The following is a 21,177-nucleotide window of genomic DNA, read 5'->3' as shown; positions in this document are numbered from 1 at the left end:
TGTCAGAACGAATTCTGTTTATCGAAACAAACAACACTATCACCCCGCCATAATAAAGACCGGACGTATTTGAATTCACCATCCGGAAGAAAATAAATACATCCGAACCGAAACCTAGGAGGCGTCGCACTAAACGTGCGTTTCAATCCTCATCGACCTTTCAGAACCGAAAGATTGTTCGGAAAAAGTGGTAGATAGCCAAAAAAAGTGACAGGTGTGCAACACGAGGACTTCCCAGGAGGTCACCCATCCTAGTACTACTCTCGCCCAAGCACGCTTAACTTCGGAGTTCTAATGGGATCCAGTGCATTTGAGCTGCTACGATCGCACCCAGCTTGCCTCTCCATTCTCAAAGTAATAAAGAGTTTCCACTCGAATTGTGGTACGAAGTCCGTCTAAACGAAAGTGCGAAAAAATTCTGCTAGATGACATCGGATGGACGATCCGAGGATAAGCGGATGACTGCCAGGGCTGTCATCACGCGATGAATCTTCTCGAGTACCCCCGAATCAATATAAGAATCGCCACGATCTGACGGGCGGATCAAAAGTTATCGTCGGAACGATATTTGTGCACCCAAGGGTAGCTCACGGCTAGTAAACACCTTCCGACCGGATTCCTGACTCGCATCCACTAATACACTCATCCGCTATAGCCGGTACGTCACTAAATCTAAACAAACCCCCCCTATATTTTGACCGCAAATGAAATATCAGAACGAATTCCGTTTATCGAATCAAACGACACTATCACCCCGCCATCATAAAGACTAGACGTACTTGAATTCACCATCCGGAAGAAAATAAATACATCCGAACCGAAACCTAGGAGGCGTCGCACTAAACGTGTGTTTCAATCCTCATCGACGTTGCAGAACCGAAAGATAGTTCGAAAAAAGTGGTAGATAACCGAAAAAAGTGACAGGGGTGGAACACGAGGACTTCCCAGGAGGTCACCCATCCTAGTACTACTCTCGCCCACGAGGACTTCCCAGGAGGTCACCCATCCTAGTACTACTCTCGCCCAAGCACGCTTAACTTCGGAGTTCTGATGGGATCCAGTGCATTTGTGCTGGTATGATTGCACCCAGCAAGCTTCTCCATTCTCAAAGTAATAAAGAGTTTCCATTCGCATTATCGTACGAAGTCCGTTTAAATGAAAGTGCGAAAAAATCCTGCTAGATGACATCGGATGGACGATCCGCGCATAAACCGGATGACCGCCAAGGCTGTCATCGCGCGATTAATCTTCTCGAGCACCCCCGAATCAATATAAGAATCGCCACGATCTGACGGGCGGATCAAAAGTTATCGTCGGAACGATATTTGTGCACCCAAGGGTAGCTCACGGCCACTAAACACCTTCCGACCGGATTCCGGACTCGCATCCACTAGTAAACTCATCCGCTATAGCCGGTACGTCACTGAATCTAAACAAACTCCGGCTATAATTAGACAGCAAATGAAATGTCAGAACGAATTCCGTTTATCGAACAAAACGACACTATAACACCGCCATAATAAAGACCGGACGTATTTGAATTCACCATCCGGAAGAAAATAAATACATCCGAACCGAAACCTAGGAGGTGTCGCACTAAACGTGCGTTTCAATCCTGATCGACGTTCCAGAACTGAAAGATTGTTCGAAAAAAGTGGTAGATAGCCGAAAAAAGTGACAGGGGTGCAACACGAGGACTTCCTAGGAGGTCACCCATCCTAGTACTACTCTCGCCCAAGCACGCTTAACTTCGGAGTTCTGATGGGATCCAGTGCATTTGTGCTGGTTTGATCACACCCAGCATGCCTCTCCATTCTCGAAGTAATAAAGAGTTTCCATTCGCATTGTCGTACGAAGTCCGTTTAAATGAAAGTGCGAAAAAATCCTGCTAGATGACATCGGATGGACGATCCGTGCATCTCGAGAAGCCGGATGACCGCCAAGGCTGTCATTGTGTGATGAATCTTCTCGAGTACCTCCGAATCAATATAAGAATCGCCACGATCTGACGGGCGGATCAAAATTTATCGTCGGAACGATATTTATGCACCCAAGGGTTGCTCACGGTCAGTAAACACCTTCCGACCGGATTCCTGACTCGTATCCACTAGTACACTCATCCGCTGTAGCCGGTACGTCACTGAATCTAAACAAACCCCCGCTATATTTTCACCGCAAATGAAATGTCAGAACGAATTCCGTTTATCGAATCAAACGACACTATCACACCGCCATAATAAAGACCAGACGTATTTGAATTCACCATCCGAAAGAAAATATATACATCCGAACCGAAACCTAGGAGGCGTCGCACTAAACGTGCGTTTCAATCCTCATCGACGTTGCAGAACCGAAAGATTGTTCGAAAAAAGTGGTAGATAATCGAAAAAATTGACGGGGGTGCAAGACGAAGACTTTCCAGGAGGTCACCCATCCTAGTACTACTCTCGCCCAAGCACGCTTAACTTCGGAGTTCTGATGGGATCCAATGCATTTGTGATGGTATGATCGCACTCAGCATGCCTCTCCATTCTCAAAGTAATAAAGAATTTCCATTCGCATTATCGTATGAAGTCCGTTTAAATGAAAGTGCGAAAAAATCCTGCTAGATGACATCGGATGGACGATCCGCGCATAAGCCGGATGACAGCCAAGGCCGTCATTGCTTGATGAATCTTCTCGAGCACCCCGGAATCAATATAAGAATTGCCACGATCTGAGGGCGGATCAAAAGTTATCGTCGGAACGATATTTGTGCACACAAGGTAGCTCACGGCCAGTAAACACCTTCCGACCGGATTCCTGACTCGCATCCACTACTACCCTCATCCGCTATAGCCGGTACGTCACTGAATCTAAACAAACCCCTGCTAAATTTTGACCGCAAATGAAATGTCAGAACGAAATTCGTTTATCAAATCAAACGACACTATCACCCCGCAATAATAAAGACCGGACGTATTTGAATTCACCATCCGGAAGAAAATAAATATATCCGGACCGAAACCTAGGAGGCGTCGCACTAAACGTGCGTTTCAATCCTCATCGACGTTCCAGAACTGAAAGATTGTTCGAAAAAAATGGTAGATAGCCGAAAAAAGTGACAGGGGTGCAACACGAGGAATTCCCAGGAGGTCACCCATCCTAGTACTACTCTCGCCCAAGCACGCGTAACTTCGGAGTTCTGATGGGATCCAGTGTATTTGTGCTGGTATGATCGCACCGAACATGCCTCTCCATTCTCAAAGTAATAAAGAGTTTCCATTCCCATTGTCGTACGGAGTCCGTTTAAATGAAAGTGCGAAAAAATCCTGCTAGATGACATCGGATGGACGATCCGTGCATGTCGGGTAGCCGGATGATCGCTACGGCTGTCATCGCGCGATGAATTTTCTCGAATACCACCGATTCAATATAAGAATCACCACGATCTGACGGGCGGATCAAAAGTTATCGTCGGAATGATATTTGTGCACCCAAGGGTATCTCACGGCCAGTAAACACCTTCCGACCGGATTCCTGACTCGCATCCACTAGTACACTCATCCGCTATAGCCAGTACGTCACTGAATCTAAACAAACCCCCGCTATATTTTGACCGAAAATGAAATGTCTGTGGGACCCGATCCCGCGAGAGGGGTGGGGCGCGAGCCGCCACGCTCTCTCTTGGTCTCTCTTACCCACGCGATTGGCGTGTGCTCTTTTAGTCTTGATTTTAATTCATCTTTTATGTGAACTTGGGATCACTAAGGCAATCCAAATTCCACACAAAAGAGACTGACAGAGTCGCCACCTAGATGTGGGATCTAGGACACATAATTATCCAGAAATCTAGACTCGCTACCTGGTTACAAGAATGGAAGGTATGGGGAGTTATCGACAACATGCATCATTCCCTCCCGATAATCGGTCTTCGATTCCAAAAGCTAACTTTTTTAAATTTATTTTAAATGGCTCATTCAACTCTCTATTAATGTGCGAACTAAGTGACATGCATCATATGATCTAATTTCATTGTGGATCCTAAATGTGTATATTGATTCCTTAATTTGTTTGGATTCAATCTAGCTGCAAGTTCTCCTAAGATTCTAATTTCATGGAAAATCCTAAATGATTTAATTAAGAATGTACAAGAAAATTAATGTACAAAAACCCCACAATTTGTTGTGGAGCCGACTCGCGGTTGGTATGCCATCAGACATCCAAGCTGCCTATGTTCCCAAGCCTCACTGGGATCAGAGTCGACGTAGTTCGGTGCACCTAAGCTAAGCTACTTATGCCTAACTCAATTAAGACACCGACCTAGACGGGATTGACAGTTTCAACAGTTTTAGGAGAAGTTATTTAATTCAAGTTGAGGATTTTATTATCCTAGGATTTCATCTAAGATGCTATATGATTTTTATCTAAATGCAAGTTGTTCCTTAGACTAATGCAGGTTAGCCTAGATCCTAGTTTACTAGGCTTGTCTTAGGGAAAGATTGGGTGACTAGTGTAACTAGACCTTTGGCACGGTTGCTATCCATAGCAAACGTACGTGATGAGGCTGAACTCCTAACTCTATGACTCCCTAAAACCTAGGACACGACCTGACACCAGTGTTCCTAAATTGGGCTCTAATGTTTCTTATGACGGAAATCTTAATCCAATGGTTCTGACAGACACGAGACAAATCGATTTAAGTTCTTGAAGTTAATGAATTTCAGATTTTAAGGATTTTCGATTTCTAGACATTTAAGGAATACCAAAGGTTCTAGGGTCACCAATTTCGGCCTAGAATGGCATCCACGGAAGGGAATCGTGCGCTCTTTCCTTGTACAATTTAATTCTTAAGTTATAGCACCGTTTTGCCTGGCATATCTCAGGATTTCCGTGGACAGTAACCTCGGAGCCAATAACATGCTATAGCTTAAATATTCAAATTGTCAAGGATCGGTTGCAATTGGGATACGATTATGGATGCACTGGCCATTTTACCAGGGAAATCTAAAGATCCTAAGATTTCTGTTTCAATGGATTAAAGAGTGAACATGTGACAAAAATTCAAGGTTCTTTAGAAACTTTATGATGATTTTTAATTAATTTCAATTTTTAAATGGATTTTATCAATTTTAAACCATATGAGTGATTTTACAAGTGAAATTATTGGAAACGAATTCGAAATGAATTGAAACTTCTACAGCAACAAGATATGATGGGATGTAGCTTATTGGAAGAGTTTTGCAGATTTTTACATTAAGCTCCTATTTAATTTTGATTTAACAATAATGAGACCAGATTGCAAAAATAACACAGAAACTACTAGAAATAGAAATCGAAATTCATTGAAATTTCTACAGTAGTAAGATATGAATAAACATAGCATGCTGTGAGATTGACATGAATTTTAGAGACTATTTACTACCAATTTCGGATTTTTCAATTTTAAGACCAGATTATGAATTTACACTACAACCCTTAGGAAAAAGATTCCAAATCAATTAAATATTTCAAAGCAGCAAGAAATGTAAAATATAAGACTACTGTTAAAATATTGTGAATTTTAATGGTGATCTGATGTCAGTAAAAAATCTCACAAGAGTGATTATTTTTGAAAAAAGCATCAAATAATATACCAAAAAAAATCCAAAAATTCCTAAAAATTCATGATAGAATGTTTCACTACCATATTATTTTCCCAAGAAATTTCATTATTTTCGGAATCTATTTAGTATATATTTTATTTTTCTTCGTCAAAAATACATTTTTGAAGAGTTTCCTATTTTTAAAACATGATTTTTTGAGAAAATTATGACTCCGGAAAATGTCCTTTAATCTTGTTCTGATGTGATGAACACAAGAAAAATTTAAAATTCTATAAAATCAATCATCCTGAGATAGCTATTTTTTCGAATTTTGTAATTTCTCAGCCATTATTTTAAATAAAATTCCACTCTTCACTCAAATTTTCGAAATCCTTTGATTCCAAGTCCGATCCGATCCAATGGTTATTTTAATCTATTTAAGTAGATCAGTGTATTAAATTTTGAGATGAATCGGACTTGAAACACTCAGGTAGATCATGATTGTGAGTACATACATTTAATATTGAATTAAATTCATTTAAATGCTTAAAAATCATGCAAATATATAAAAAATACCAAATAATTCTGAAAAAATCCGAGAATAGTGCACCTACCTGTGATAGAGTTCCTCGCCGAATCCAAAAGCCGAAGAATCCGAAAAATCCCGCCGATGTGTGCTCCAATACGCTTTCTTCCTTTCTTTTCTTTTTTTTTTTGTTTTTTTCTTCCCTACTCAATCACATCAACATCCTCTAATCTTGAAGGGTTCCGTTTTGCTTGTTGAGGGACTGGTGCATGCACATACTCGTTCTGTGTGAATGATGATACTCTCTGTGCTTTTGTTCCTTAGTGCTCATCATAAATTTTGATATCAATGTTTGATAACTCAGAGATGATTATCTCATATGAAGACATGCTTCACCATAAGCTATTGGAATGGCAGCTGTCTTGCAAGCCCAACACCCCAATATTTCAAACACGAACTCACATAACACCAAATTTAGTTAAAAAACAGAGCACCATCTAATCATCAGAATTTGATAAGGGAAAAGTAAAGGATTCTGTGATTCGGAGAACAAAATATCAATGACCCTAAACCACTTGTAAGGGTATACTACATCAGAATTTGATAATGATCGTACAAAACAAAATAAAGAGAGATTCAGTTCACTTTAAAAATAGAGTAGAAAGTAGAATTGAACTTACACATTTATTCTTATTGATTTCCGTTCTACCTCACTCAGAGGGGGACAGAAGGAGAGAGAGGGATCTGTGCAGAGGGTGACAGTAAAACTTTAAAAAAAAAAAAAAAAACAGGGGGTGATGAGAGGAAGAGGGAAAACGGAGGGTGGTGAGAGGAGGAGGGAAAACAGAGTGAAAAAAACCAAAAAACCGATCCTCTGTTTTTGTAAACAAAATAAAGATGGTTGAGATGTGCCTGAGGGGGGGAGAGATGGCCGAATGGAAAATCTGCTGAGAGATGAAAGAAGAGCTCAGAAAACCATCCTCTGTTTTTTCGAAAGTTCCCTCCTCCTCTCGAGGTTTTCCCCATCAGGTCCTATATTGAATTCCCTCTGCAGCAATTTTCCGAAAGTTGCCTCCTCAAGAATAGAAAGAGACCAATTTGCTTGCCAAAACCAGCCAATGAGTTGCTTGCTTCATGCTTCATTCCCAGAATAAAACGATTCCAAAATTACCAACTTCTAGAAGACTCAGCTGCATTAGACGATTCTTTCTCTTTTCTTTTTTTTTTCTTAGAATTCCTAATATGCTCTTTTCCTTTTGGTTCAATTTTCCTTACTGGGTCAAACATGATGTTGCCACAGTTATCCTTCCACCAAACATCCCCGTTCACAAGAAAATATAGCTTCTTTCCTTCACCAAAGAAATTGTCGAATTTAGTCCGAGAATAAGATTGCCGAGATCCTTATTTATATGGAAAGAGAGGTGTCTGTTGAATTATAGCTTACCACAAATAACTTGCCAGCATCAACTAAAGAACAAATCAAGTTCCCTACGGGACTGTAAATTTACCTTCCTTGAACTATTGCCAATTGGCCATAGCATTCCCTTCCTAAAAATCCAAATTGCCCAAAATGGCGATCCTCTAGATGATCCAAACCGTACATCTTAATGGGCTTTCAGGTAAATGGGTTATGTTTCTCAAATTATTCTGAAACTGATCCAAGCCATCCAATTGATTAGATTGCATTATAAATAGGTTGTGCTCTTTAAATTATCTTCATCAGGTAATCTAAACCAACCGATTGGTGGGCCACTATAATATAGATGGACATGCCTGCGTACCACTCTATAAGATGATCCAAACCATCCGATTAGTGGGCCACCATGTAAATTGGTTGTTAAAAATGACTTCTCTGAGATCTTGACCGCTCCCTTGATAGATGCATTGGATCGAAGTACGCTCAAAAACTCATTTTTCATTAAAACATTGCGCGGGCCCCCCTGCTTGATCCAAATCTAAACAAATGCTCAATGCGAGCCCACCAAACGGGTCCGAATTCTCCCTTGCTCGGATTCTCGTGAATAACCCTTCTCAATACCCAACGGAAAAATGCGAAACCTGGCAGAAATGATCGGAAAGATTAAGGAAATATAAGAGACGGACACGGGAATGGAAAATACCGAAGAGCCGATAGAAAAACACTAACTTCTCTGTTGACTAAGGCGGAGCAAAAATGGGGTTGTCTACAATGTCAGAACGAATTCTGTTTATCGAATCAAACAACACTATCACCCCGCCATAATAAAGACCGGACGTATTTGAATTCACCATCCGGAAGAAAATAAATACATCCGAACCGAAACCTAGGAGGCGTCGCACTAAACGTGCGTTTCAATCCTCATCGACCTTTCAGAACCGAAAGATTGTTCGAAAAAAATGGTAGATAGCCAAAAAAAGTGACAGGTGTGCAACACGAGGACTTCCCAGGAGGTCACCCATCCTAGTACTACTCTCGCCCAAGCACGCTTAACTTCGGAGTTCTGATGGGATCCAGTGCATTTGAGCTGCTACGATCGCACCCAGCATGCCTCTCCATTCTCAAAGTAATAAAGAGTTTCCACTCGCATTGTGGTACGAAGTCCGTCTAAACGAAAGTGCGAAAAAATCCTGCTAGATGACATCGGATGGACGATCCGAGGATAAGCGGATGACCGCCATGGCTGTCATCACGCGATGAATCTTCTCGAGTACCCCCAAATCAATATAAGAATCGCCACGATCTGACGGGCGGATCAAAAGTTATCGTCGGAACAATATTTGTGCACCCAAGGGTAGCTCACGGCTAGTAAACACCTTCCGACCGGATTCTTGACTCGCATCCACTAATACACTCATCCGCTATAGCCGGTACGTCACTGAATCTAAACAAACCCCCGATATATTTTGACCGCAAATGAAATGTCAGAACGAATTCCGTTTATCGAATCAAACACACTATCACCCCGCGATAATAAAGACCGGACGTATCTGAATTCACCATCCGGAAGAAAATAAATACATCCGAACCGAAACCTAGGAGGCGTCGCACTAAACATGCGTTTTAATCCTCATCGACGTTGCAAAACCGAAAGATTGTTCGAAAAAAGTGGTAGATAACCGAAAAAAGAGACAGGGGTGGAACACGAGGACTTCCCAGGAGGTCACCTATCCTAATACTACTCTCGCCCAAGCACGCTTAACTTCGGAGTTCTGATGGGATCCAGTGCATTTGTTCTGGTATGATCGCACCCAGCATGCCTCTCCATTCTCAAAGTAATAAAGAGTTTCCATTCGCATTGTCGTACGGAGTCCGTTTAAATGAAGTGCGAAAAAATCCTGCTAGATGACATCGGATGGACGATCCGTGCATGTCGGCAAGCCGGATGACCGCTAGGGCTGTCATCGAGCGATGAATCTTCTCGAGTACCCCCGAATGAATATAAGAATCGCCACGATCTGACGGGCGGATCAAAAGTTATCGTCGGAACGATATTTATGCACCCAAGGGTAGCTCACGGCCAGTAAACACCTTCCGACCGGATTCCTGACTCGCATCCACTAGTACACTCATCCGATATAGCCGGTACATCACTGAATCTAAACAAACCCCCGCTATATTTTGACAGCAAATGAAATGTCAGAACGAATTCCGTTTATCGAATCAAAAGACACTATCACACCGCTATAATAAATACCGGACGTATTTGAAATCACCATCCGGAAGAAAATAAATACATCCGAACCGAAACCTAGGAGGCGTCGCACTAAACATGCATTTCAATCCTCATCGACGTTCCAGAACCGAAAGATTGGTCGAAAAAAAGTGGTAGATAGCCGACAAAATGTACAGGGGTGCAACACGAGGACTTCCCAGGAGGTCACCCATCCTAGTACTACTCTCGCCCAAGCACGCTTAACTTCGGACTTCTGATGGGATCTAGTGCATTTGTGCTGGTTTGATCGCACCCAGCATGCCTCTCCATTCTCAAAGTAATAAAGAGTTTTCATTCGCATTGTCGTACGAAGTCCGTTTAAATGAAAGTGCGAAAAAATCCTGCTAGATAACATCGGATGGACGATCCGAGCATAAGCCGGAAGAACGCTAGGGCTGTCAATGCGCGATGAATCTTCTCGAGTACCCTCGAATCAATATAAGAATCGCCACGATCTAACGGGCGGATCAAAAGTTATCATCGGAACGATATTTGTGCACCCAAGGGTAGCTCACGGTCAGTAAACACCTTCCGACCGCTATAGTCGATATTTGTACACTCATCCGCTATAGCCGGTACGTCACTGAATCTAAACAAACCCCCGCTATATTTTGACAGCAAATAAAATGTCAGAACGAATTCCGTTAATCGAACAAAACGACACTATCACACCGCCATAATAAAGACTGGACGTATTTGAATTCACCATCCGGAAGAAAATAAATACATTCGAACCGAAACCTAGGAGGCGTCGCACTAAACGTGCGTTTCAATCCTCATCAACGTTCCAGAACTGAAAGATTGTTCGAAAAAAGTGGTAGATAGCCGAAAAGGGTGCAACACGAGCACTTCCCAAGAGGTCACCCATCCTAGTACTACTCTCGCCCAAGCACGCTTAACTTCGGAGTTCTGATGGGATCCAGTGCATTTGTGCTGGTCTGATCGCACCCAGCATGCCTCTCCATTCTCAAAGTAATAAAGAGTTTCAAATCGCATTGTCGTACGAAGTCCGTTTAAATGAAAGTACAAAAAAATCCTGCTAGATGACATCGGATGGACGATTCAAGCATAAGCCGGATGACCGCTAGGGCTGTCATCGCGCGATGAATCTTCTGGAGTACCCTCGAATCAATATAAGAATCGCCACGATATGACGGGCGGATCAAAAGTTATCGTCGGAACGATATTTGTGCACCCAAGGGTAGCTCACGGCCAGTAAACACCTTCCGACCGGATTCCTGACTCGCATCCACTGGTACACTCATCCGCTATAGCCGGTACGTCACTGAATCTAAACAAACCCCCGCTATATTTTGACAGCAAATGAAATGTCTGAACGAATTCCGTTTATCGAACAAAACGACACTATCACACCGCCATAATAAAGACTGGACGTATTTGAATTCACCATCCGGAAGAAAATAAATACATCCGAACCGAAACTTATGAGGCGTCGCACTAAACGTGCGTTTCAATCCTCATCGACGTTCCAGAACTGAAAGATTGTTCGAAAAAAGTGGTAGATAACCGAAAAAAGTGACAGGGGTGCAACACGAGGACTTCCCAGGAGGTCACCCATCCTACTACTACTCTCGCCCAAGCACGCGTAACTTCGGAGTTCTAATGGGATCCAGTGCATTTGTGCTGGTATGATCGCACCCTGCATGCCTCTCCATTCTCAAAGTAATGAAGAGTTTCCATTCCCATTGTCGTACGGAGTCCGTTTAAGTTAAAGTACGAAAAAATCCTGCTAGATGACATCGGATGGACGATCCGTGCATGTCGGGATGCAGGATGACCGCTACGGCTGGAATCGCGCGATGAATCTTCTCGAGTACCCGCGAATCATTATAAGAATAACCACGATCTGACGGGCGGATCAAAAGTTATCGTCGGAATGATATTTGTGTACCCATGGGTAGCTCACGGCCAGTAAACACCTTCCGACCGGATTCCTGACTCGCATCCACTAGTACACTCATCCGCTATAGCCGGAACGTCGCTGAATCTAAACAAACCCCCGCTATATTTTGACCGCAAATGAAATGTCAGAACGAATTCCGTTTATCGAATCAAACGACACTATCACCACGCCATAATAAAGACCGGACGTATTTGAATTCACCATCCGGAGAAAAATATATACATCCGAACCGAAACCTAAGAGGCGTCACACTAAACGTGCGTTTCAATCCTCATCGACCTTTCAGAACCGAAAGATTGTTCGAAAAAAGTGGTAGATAGCCGAAAAAAGTGACAGGGGTGCAACGCGAGGATTTCCCAGGAGGTCACCCATCCTAGTACTACTCTCGCCCAAGCACGCTTAACTTCGGAGTTCTTATGGGATCCAGTGCATTTGAGCTGCTAGGATCGCACCCAGCATGCCTCTCCATTCTCAAAGTAATAAAGAGTTTCCATTCGCATTGTGGTACGAAGTCCGTTTAAATGAAAGTAAAATCATGCTAGATGACATCGGATGGACGATCCGAGCATAAGCCGGATGACCGCCAGGTGTGGGACCCGATCCCGCGAGATGGGTGGGGCGCGAGCCGCCATGCTCTCTCTTGGTCTCTCGTACCCACGCGATTGGCGTGTGCTCTTTTATTATTGATTTTAATTCATCTTTTATATGAACTTGGGATCACTAAAGCAATCCGAATTCCACACAAAAGAGAGTGACAGAGTCGCCACCTAGATGTGGGATATAGGACCCATAATTAACCAGAAATCTAGACTCGTTACCTGGTTACAAGAATGGAAGTTATGGGGGGTTATCCACCACATGCATCATTCCTGCCCAATAATCGGTCTTCAATTACAAAAGTTAACTCTTTTGAATTTCTTTTAAATGGCTCATTTAACTCTATGTTAGTGTGCTAACTACGTGACATGCATCCTATGATCTAATTTCAATGAAGATCCTAAATGTGTATCTTGATTTCTTAATTTGTTTGAATTCAATCTAAGTGAAAGTTCTCCTAAAATTCTAATTTCATGGAAGGTACTAAATGATTTAATTAAGAATTTGCAAGAAAATTAATATACAAAATCCCACAATTTGTTGTGGAGCCGACTCGTGATTGGTATGCCATCAAGCATCCAACCTGCCTACGTACCCAAGCCTCACTGGGATCAGAGTCGACGTAGTTCGGTGCACCTAAGCTAAGCTACTTATGCCTAACTCAACTAAGACACCGATCTAGACTGGATTGACTGTTTCAATAGTTTTAAGAGAAGTTATTTAATTCAAGTTGAAGATTTTATTATCATAGGATTTCATCTAAGATGCTATATGATCATATCTAAGTGCAAGTTGTCCCTTAGACTAATGCAGGTTAACCTACATCCTAGGTAACTAGGCTTGTCTTAGGGAAAATTTGGGTGACTAGTGTAACTAGACCTATGGCACGGTTGCTATCCATAGCAAACGTCCGTGATGAGGCTGGACTCCTAACTCTAGGACTCCCTAAAACCTAAGACTCCCGAAGACCTAGGACACGACCTGACATAAGTGTTCCTAAGTTGGGCTCTAATAGTTATTATATCGGAAACCATAATCCAATGGTTCCGAAAGACATGAGATAAATTGATTCAAGTTCTTGAAGTTAATTAATTTCAGATTTCAAGGATTTTCGGTTTCTGGACATTTAAGGAATATCAAAGGTTCTAGGGTTCTTCAATTTCGGCCTCGAATGGCATCCAAGGAAGGGAATCGTGCGCTCTTTCCTTGTGTAATTTAATACTTAGGTTATAGCACCTTATTGCCTGGCATATCTCAGGATTTCCGTAGACAGTAACCTCGGAGCCAATAACATGCTATAGCTTAAATATTCAAATTGTCAAAGATCAGTTGCAATTGGGATACGATTATAGATGCACTGGCCATTTTACTAGGAAAATCTAAAGATCCTAAGATTTCTGTTTCAATGGACTAAAGAATTAATATGTAACAAAAATTTAAGGTTCTTTAGAAATTTTGATAATGATTTTTAATTAATTTCAATTTTGAGTGGATTTTATCAATTTTAAACCGCATGAGTGATTTTACAAGTGAATTTATTGCAAACGAATTCGAAATGGATTGAAATTTCTACAACAGCAAGATGGGAATGTATGTAGCTTACTGAAAAAGTTTTGCAGATTTTTACATTAAGCTCCTATTTAATTTTGATTTAACAATAATATGACCAGATTGTTAAAATAACACAGAAACTACTAGCAATAGAAATCTAAATTCATTGAAATTTCTACAGAAATAAGATATGAGTAAACATAGCATGCTGTGAGAGGTTCATGAATTTTAAAAACCATTTACTACCAATGTCGGATTTGTCAATTTTAAGACCAGATTATGGATTTACACTACAACCCTTAGGAAAAAAAATTTAAATCACTTGAAAATTTTACAGCAGCAATAAATATGAAATATAAGACTACTGTAAAACTTTTGAGAATTTTAATTGTGATCTGATGTCAGTAAAAAGTCTCACAAAATCTGATAATTTTCAAAGAAAACATTAAATAATATATCAAAAAAAATCCAAAAATTCTCAAAACTTCATGGTAGAATGTATCAGTATCATATTAATTTTTCACGAAATTTCATTAATTTTGGAATATGTTTAGTATATATTTTATTTTTCTTCGTCAAAAAGATGTTTTTGAAGAGTTTTCTATTTTTAAAACACGATTTTTGAGAAAATTATGACTCCGGAAGATGTCCTTTAACCTTGTTCTGATGTGATGAACACAAGAAAAATTTAAAATTCCACAAAACAAATCATCCTGAGATCGCTATTTTTTCAACTTTTGTAATTTCTCAGCCATTATTTTAAACGAAATTCTACTCTTCACTCAAATTTTCAAAATCCTTTGATTCAATGTCCGATCCGATCCGATGGTTATTTTAGTCTATTTAAATAGATCAGTGTATTAAATTTCGGGACGAATCGGAATTGAAACACTCATGTAGATCATGATTTTGAGCACACACATATAATATCGAATTAAATTCAATTAAATGCTAAAAACCATGCAAAAATATATAAAGAATACCAAATAATCCTGGAAAAATCTGAGAATAGTGCACCTACCTGTGTTGGAGATCCTCGCCGAATCCAAAACCCGAATATTCTGAAAAATCTCGCCGACGCTCGATCCTGCGTCCTTTCTTCCCTTTCTTTCTTTGCTTTTTTTTTTATTTCCACCACGTTGATCGCGCTCCTTGTCTTTATGGTGCATAGACTTTGTCGCACCCTTTTTTATGATGAAGAAGACCCAAAGAACACTCAAATAATTCTTGATTGTATGATGCCTTGAAGAAGAAGAAGGAATTCAAGAATTCCTTTTTTGAAGAACACTTGAGAGAGAGATCACACTTCAAGGGAGAAAAGAAAAGAAAATTTCTTGGGAGGAGAGAGAAAATGGACGAATTTGGATTTTTCCCCTTTTCTGGATTGTTTGCTTTGATTTTTATATTAAAAAAAAGTTAGGGTTGAGAGAAATAACAATTTCCAATGTGAGAGCTCCCTTTTTGGCTTGTTTCCAATTTTTCCCTCTTGCTTTCTTTCTTTCTTGTTTCCAAATTGGATTTGATTCCAATCTTAATTTCTTGTCAATCAAGACATGTTATTCTCATTCCACATTGCTTCTTTGGAAGAAAACCTTTTTAAGCAATCATTCATCTTTTCCTTTTTTCCTTCTTTTCATTTTTTATTCTTTTTATTTTTCTTTTAACAAATATGATGTCACCATTGTGACATCATCAAGGTGGGTGCTCAACTCATGTGGGTCAACCATGTGGGCCGCCCACCATGGTGGTTGACCCATATGGGTGAACCCACATGAGCTCCATCTTTGCGGGCTTTAGCCCAATGGGCCATTTCACACGGGTTTCGGGCTTTTCCGTAAAAAAATCAATAAAATCTTTCTAAATTCAACATTCTATATATGGACCCAACCCATTTGACATTTATGGTGCATCCCTCATACATGATCGGACCATCTTTTTTGGGAAATAACTTTTCGGACCAAAATGCCCCTACTTGACTGTTAGACATCCAAATGCGACCAAATTACCCTCAGATTGGTTCACCCCTAAAGGGAAAAATTAAAAATGGAAAGTCTTTGTGGTCAAACTTCAAAAATAGAAACTTTTAAAATTGGGTCCTTTCGGTGAGCAATATTAAACAGAATCATTTGGTATCCCCTGAAAATACCCAAAATGCCCTCAACACTTAAAGTTTCCAAATTAAGCGAAATTCCTGAGAAATTCTAAATTTAGCAAGTTTTCCAAAATTCAGGAAATCATTCATAATCTCTCAGACATATTTCGGGGATCAAAAGAATTACACAGGAAAAGACCAAATTACCCCAAGGTGCTAGAATTTTGGCGAGACTAGGGAAAACCCTGAGAAATTCTAAAAATAGCAGATTTTCGAACATTTATGAACGGACTCAAGATTTCTTAGACACAACTTAGGGACCAAATATGATATGTTTGGAAATGTCTAAAATACCCCCGAAATGCAAGACTAAGAGAAAATCTTGAGAAATCTAAATTTACCAGGTTTCCCAAAGCTTACGAAATTACTCATAATCCATCAGTCGTACCCTCGAGATGATTTTGGACATATGAGAAATGATTGAAATATCCATAAGATGATGAAAATATGGAAGCCCCATGAGTTTCTAAAAATAGCAGCTTTTTCAAAATTTGTAAAATCACTCAAGATTTCTCAAATATAACTCAGGGGTCAAACGATACACATCGGGAATTACCAAAATACCCCTGCAGTGCAAAATAGGCAAAAATGAGGGAAACCCTAAAAATTCTAAAAATAGCAGGTTTGCTTGGAAACTTGAACTTTCATCTTTCAGAGGCCAAAGGAACCCCCTAGAGACCTTCAGGATTGCAAATCAACTTCAAAACTCTCATAATGAAATGAAATCTACCCTAAAATGCATAGATGCCTAATCTAATTCTGAATACGGATATAAAAATTGATGATACTACCGAATCTTTTGCTTTTAAAAGCCTAGCAAAATGGGGGTGTCTACACCAGGGTTATCATCACGCGATGAATCTTCTCGAGTACCCCCGAATCAATATAACAATCGTCACAATCTGACGGGCGGATCAAAAGTTATCGTCGGAATGATATTTGTGCACCCAAGGGTAGCTCAAGGCCAGTAAACACCTTCCGACCGGATTCCTGACTCGCATCCACTAATACACTCATCCGCTATAGCCGGTACGTCACTCAATCCAAACAAACCCCCGCTATATTTTAACCGCAAATGAAATGCTAGAACGAATTCCGTTTATTTAATCAAACGACACTATCACCCCGCCATAATAAAGACCGGACGTATTTGAATTCACCATCCTAAAGAAAATAAATACATCCGAACTGAAACCTAGGAGGCTTCGCAGTAAACGTGCGTTTCAATCCTCATCGACGTTCCAGAACTGAAAGATTGTTCGAAAAAAGTGGTAGATTGCCGTAAAAAGTGACAGGGGTGCAACACGAGGACTTCCCAAGAGGTCACCCATCCTAGTACTACTCTCGCCCAAGCACGCTTAACTTCGGAGTTCTGATGGGATCCAGTGCATTTGTGCTGGTATGATCGCACCCAGCATGCCTCTCCATTCTCAAAGTAATAAAGAGTTTCCATTCGCATTGTCGTACGGAGTCCGTCTAAATGAAAGTGCGAAAAAATCCTGCTAGATGACATCGGATGGACGATCCGTGCATGTCGGGAAGTCGGATGACCACTAGAGCTGTCATCACGCGATCAATCTTCTCGAGTACCCCCGAATTAATATAAGAATCGCCACGATCTGACGGTTGGATCTTAAGTTATCGTCGGAATGATATTTGTGCACCCAAGGGTAGCTCACGGCCAGTAAACACCTTCCGACCTGATTCCTGACTCGCATCCACTAGTACACTCATCCGCAAATGAATCTAAACAAACCCCCACTATATTTTGACCGCAAATGAAATGTCATAACGAATTCTTTTTATTGAATCAAACGACACTATCACCCCGCCATAATAAAGACCGGACGTATTTGAATTCACCATCCGGAAGAAAATAAATACATCTGAACCGAAACCTAAGAGGCGTCGCACTAAACGTGCGTTTCAATCCTCATCGACGTTCCAGAACTGAAAGATTGTTCGAAAAAAGTGGTAGATAGCCGAAAAGGGTATAAAATGAGGACTTCCTAGGAGGTCACCCATCCTAGTACTACTCTCGCCCAAGCACGCTTAACTTCAGAGTTCTGATGGGATCCCTGCATTTGTGCTGGTATGATCGCACATAGCACGCCTCTCCATTCTTAAAGTAATAAAGAGTTTCCATTCGCATTGTCGTACGAAGTCCGTTTAAATGAAAGTGCGAAAAAATCCTGATAGATGACATCGGATGGACGATCCGAGCATGTCGGGAAGCCGGATGACTAACAGGGCTGTCATCGCGCGATGAATCTTCTCGAGTACCCCCGAATCAATATAACAATCGCCACGATCTGACGGGCGGATCAAAAGTTATCGTCGGAACGATATTTGTGCACTAAGGGTAGCTCATGGCCAGTAAACACCTTCCGACCGGATTGCTAACTCGCATCCACTAGTACACTCATCCGCTATAGCCGGTACGTCACTGACCCTAAACAAACCCCCGCTATATTTTGACCGCAAATGAAATGTCAAAACGAATTCCGTTTATCGAATCAAACGACACTATCACCCCGCCACGGGGGTGCAACACGAGGACTTCCCAGGAGGTCACCCATCCTAGTACTACTCTCGCCCAAGCACGCTTAACTTCGGAGTTCTGATGGGATCCAGTGCATTTGTGCTGGTCTGATCGCACCGAGCATGCCTCTTCATTCTCAAAGTAATAAAGAGTTTCCATTCGCATTGTCGTACGAAGTCCGTTTAAATGAAAGTACAAAAAAATCCTGCTAGATGACATCGTATGGACGATTCGAGCATAAGCCGGATGACCGCTAGGGCTGTCATCGCGCGATGAATCTTCTGGAGTACCCTCGAATCAATATAAGAATCGCCACGATCTGACGGGCGGATCTTAAGTTATCGTAAGAATGATATTTGTGCACCCAAGGGTAGCTCACGGCTAGTAAACACCTTCCGACCTGATTCCTGACTCGCATCCACTAGTACACTCATCCGCTATAGCCGGTACGTCACTGAATCTAAACAAACCCCCGCTATATTTTGACTGCAAATGAAATGTCAGAACGAATTCCGTTTATCGAATAAAACGACACTATCACACCGTCATAATAAAGACTGGACGTATTTGAATTCACCATCCGGAAGAAAATAAGAAAATAAATACATCCGAACCGAAACCAAAGTGGCGTCGCGCTAAACGTGCGTTTCAATCCTCATCGACGTTCCAGAACTGAAAGATTGTTCGAAAAAAGTGGTAGATATCCGAAAAGGGTGCAACACGAGGACTTCCCAGGAGGTCACCCATCCTAGTACTACAATCGCCCAAGCACGCTTAACTTCGGAGTTCTGATGGGATCCAGTCCATTTGTGCTGGTATGATCGCACCCAGCATGCCTCTCCATTCTCAAAGTAATAAAGAGTTTCTGTTCGCATTGTCCTACGAAGTCCGTTTAAATGAAGGTGCAAAAAAATCCTGCTAGATGACATCGAATGGACGATCCGAGCATGTTGGGAAGCCGGATGATCGCCAGGGCTGTCATCCCGCGATGAATCTTCTTGAGTACCACCGAATCAATATAAGTATCGCCACGATCTGACGGGCGGATCAAAAGTTATCGTCGGAACGACATTTGTCTACCCAAGGGTAGCTCACGGCCAGTAAACACTTTCCGACCGGAATCCTAACTCGCATCCACTAGTACACTCATCCGCTATAGCCGGTATGTCACTGAATCTAAACAAACCCCAGCTATATTTTGACCGCAAATTAAATGTTAGAACGAATTCCGTTTATCGAATCAAACGACACTATGACCCCGCAATAATAATGACGGGACGTATTTGAATTCACCGTACAGAAGAAAATAAATACATCCGAACCAAAACCTAGGAGGCGTCGCACTAAACATGCGTTTCAATCCTCATCGACTTTCTAGAACCGAAAGATTGTTCGAAAAAAGTGGTAGAGAGCCGAAAAAAGTGACAGGGGTGCAACACGAGGACTTCCCAGGAGGTCACCCATCCTAGTACTACTCTCGCCCAAGCACGCTTAACTTCGGAGTTCTGATGGGAACCAGTGCATTTGTGCTGGTTTGATCGCACCCAGCATGCCTCTCCATTCTCAAAGTAATAGAGAGTTTCCATTCGCATTGTCGTACAAAGTCCGTTTAAATGAAAGTGCGAAAAAATCCTCCTAGATGACATCAGATGGACGATCCGAGCATAAGCCGGATGACCGCCATGGCTGTCATCGCGAGATGAATCTTCTCGAGTACCCCCGAATCAATATAAGAATCGCCACGATCTGACGGGCGAAAATCAAAAGTTATCGTCGGAACGATATTTGTGCACCCAAGGGTAGCTCACGGCCAGTAAACACCTTCCGACCGGATTCCTGACTCGCATCCACTACTACAGTCATCCGCTATAGCCGGTACGACACTGAATCTAAACAAACCTCCACTATATTTTGACTGCAAATGAAATGTCAGAAAGAATTACGTTTACCAATTCAAACGACACTATTACCCCGACATAATAAAGACCGGACGTATTTGAAGTCACAATCCAAAAGAAAATAAATACATCCGAACCGTAACCTAGGAGGCGTCGCACTAAACGTGCGTTTCAGTTTGCATCAACGTTCCAGAACCGAAAGATTGTTCGAAAAAAGTCGTAGATAGCCGAAAAAAGTGACAGGGGTGCAACACGAGGACTCCCAGGAGGTCACCCATCCTAGTACTACTCTCGCCCAAGCACGCTTAACTTCAGAGTTCTGATGGGATCCAGTGCATTTGTGTTGGTATGCTCGCACCCAGCATGCTTCTCTATTATCAAAGTAATAAAGAGTTTCCTTTCGCATTGTCGTACGAAGTCCGTTTAAATGAAAGTGCGAAACAATCCTGCTCGATGACATCGGATGGACGATCCAAGCATAAGCCTGATGACCGCCAGAGTTGTCATCGCGCGATGAATCTTCTTGAGTACCCCCGAATCAATATAAGAATCGCCACAATCGGATGGGCGGATCAAAAGTTATCGTCGGAACGATATTTGCGCACCAGGGGTAGCTCACGGCTACTAAACACCTTCCGAACGGATTCCTGACTCGCATCCACTAGTACACTCATCCGCTATAGCCGGTACGTCACTGAATCTAAACAAACCCCCGCTATATTTTGACCGCA

General features: G+C 41.6%; 15 non-coding genes and 2 pseudogenes across 15 annotated transcripts; all 17 read right to left on the bottom strand.

Moving 5' to 3' along the window:
- Nucleotides 1-213: 213 nt before the first annotated feature.
- Nucleotides 214-332, bottom strand: LOC143875162 (5S ribosomal RNA). The gene has a single exon (XR_013249821.1). It is a non-coding gene; the product is annotated as a 5S ribosomal RNA (ribosomal RNA).
- A 646-nt stretch (nucleotides 333-978) lies between these two features.
- Nucleotides 979-1,080, bottom strand: LOC143875382 (5S ribosomal RNA; annotated as a pseudogene).
- Nucleotides 1,081-1,680: 600 nt separating this feature from the next.
- LOC143874529 (5S ribosomal RNA) lies at nucleotides 1,681-1,799 on the bottom strand. The gene has a single exon (XR_013249205.1). It is a non-coding gene; the product is annotated as a 5S ribosomal RNA (ribosomal RNA).
- Nucleotides 1,800-2,397: 598 nt separating this feature from the next.
- On the bottom strand, nucleotides 2,398-2,516 carry LOC143875353 (5S ribosomal RNA). Its single transcript, XR_013250005.1, has one exon. It is a non-coding gene; the product is annotated as a 5S ribosomal RNA (ribosomal RNA).
- Nucleotides 2,517-3,106: 590 nt separating this feature from the next.
- On the bottom strand, nucleotides 3,107-3,225 carry LOC143874843 (5S ribosomal RNA). The gene has a single exon (XR_013249511.1). It is a non-coding gene; the product is annotated as a 5S ribosomal RNA (ribosomal RNA).
- Nucleotides 3,226-8,492: 5,267 nt separating this feature from the next.
- LOC143875106 (5S ribosomal RNA) lies at nucleotides 8,493-8,611 on the bottom strand. The gene has a single exon (XR_013249768.1). It is a non-coding gene; the product is annotated as a 5S ribosomal RNA (ribosomal RNA).
- A 590-nt stretch (nucleotides 8,612-9,201) lies between these two features.
- Nucleotides 9,202-9,320, bottom strand: LOC143875200 (5S ribosomal RNA). The gene has a single exon (XR_013249858.1). It is a non-coding gene; the product is annotated as a 5S ribosomal RNA (ribosomal RNA).
- A 598-nt stretch (nucleotides 9,321-9,918) lies between these two features.
- On the bottom strand, nucleotides 9,919-10,037 carry LOC143874964 (5S ribosomal RNA). Its single transcript, XR_013249633.1, has one exon. It is a non-coding gene; the product is annotated as a 5S ribosomal RNA (ribosomal RNA).
- Nucleotides 10,038-10,613: 576 nt separating this feature from the next.
- On the bottom strand, nucleotides 10,614-10,732 carry LOC143874485 (5S ribosomal RNA). Its single transcript, XR_013249164.1, has one exon. It is a non-coding gene; the product is annotated as a 5S ribosomal RNA (ribosomal RNA).
- A 592-nt stretch (nucleotides 10,733-11,324) lies between these two features.
- LOC143874811 (5S ribosomal RNA) lies at nucleotides 11,325-11,443 on the bottom strand. Its single transcript, XR_013249480.1, has one exon. It is a non-coding gene; the product is annotated as a 5S ribosomal RNA (ribosomal RNA).
- Nucleotides 11,444-12,041: 598 nt separating this feature from the next.
- LOC143875187 (5S ribosomal RNA) lies at nucleotides 12,042-12,160 on the bottom strand. The gene has a single exon (XR_013249845.1). It is a non-coding gene; the product is annotated as a 5S ribosomal RNA (ribosomal RNA).
- A 5,140-nt stretch (nucleotides 12,161-17,300) lies between these two features.
- LOC143873024 (5S ribosomal RNA) lies at nucleotides 17,301-17,419 on the bottom strand. Its single transcript, XR_013247748.1, has one exon. It is a non-coding gene; the product is annotated as a 5S ribosomal RNA (ribosomal RNA).
- Nucleotides 17,420-17,994: 575 nt separating this feature from the next.
- Nucleotides 17,995-18,112, bottom strand: LOC143870119 (5S ribosomal RNA; annotated as a pseudogene).
- Nucleotides 18,113-18,548: 436 nt separating this feature from the next.
- LOC143874570 (5S ribosomal RNA) lies at nucleotides 18,549-18,667 on the bottom strand. Its single transcript, XR_013249246.1, has one exon. It is a non-coding gene; the product is annotated as a 5S ribosomal RNA (ribosomal RNA).
- A 591-nt stretch (nucleotides 18,668-19,258) lies between these two features.
- On the bottom strand, nucleotides 19,259-19,377 carry LOC143875058 (5S ribosomal RNA). Its single transcript, XR_013249722.1, has one exon. It is a non-coding gene; the product is annotated as a 5S ribosomal RNA (ribosomal RNA).
- A 598-nt stretch (nucleotides 19,378-19,975) lies between these two features.
- LOC143874622 (5S ribosomal RNA) lies at nucleotides 19,976-20,094 on the bottom strand. Its single transcript, XR_013249296.1, has one exon. It is a non-coding gene; the product is annotated as a 5S ribosomal RNA (ribosomal RNA).
- Nucleotides 20,095-20,688: 594 nt separating this feature from the next.
- On the bottom strand, nucleotides 20,689-20,806 carry LOC143875084 (5S ribosomal RNA). Its single transcript, XR_013249747.1, has one exon. It is a non-coding gene; the product is annotated as a 5S ribosomal RNA (ribosomal RNA).
- Between the last annotated feature and the right edge of the window lie 371 nt (nucleotides 20,807-21,177).

The sequence above is a fragment of the Tasmannia lanceolata genome, unplaced genomic scaffold (genome assembly GCF_043159265.1).
Source record: "Tasmannia lanceolata isolate RefF3 unplaced genomic scaffold, GAP_Taslan_0.1 ptg000003l, whole genome shotgun sequence".
Lineage (NCBI taxonomy): Eukaryota > Viridiplantae > Streptophyta > Magnoliopsida > Canellales > Winteraceae > Tasmannia > Tasmannia lanceolata.
Note: the sequence above shows the minus strand (reverse complement) of the source record. Positions and strands in the feature narration are given on the sequence as shown.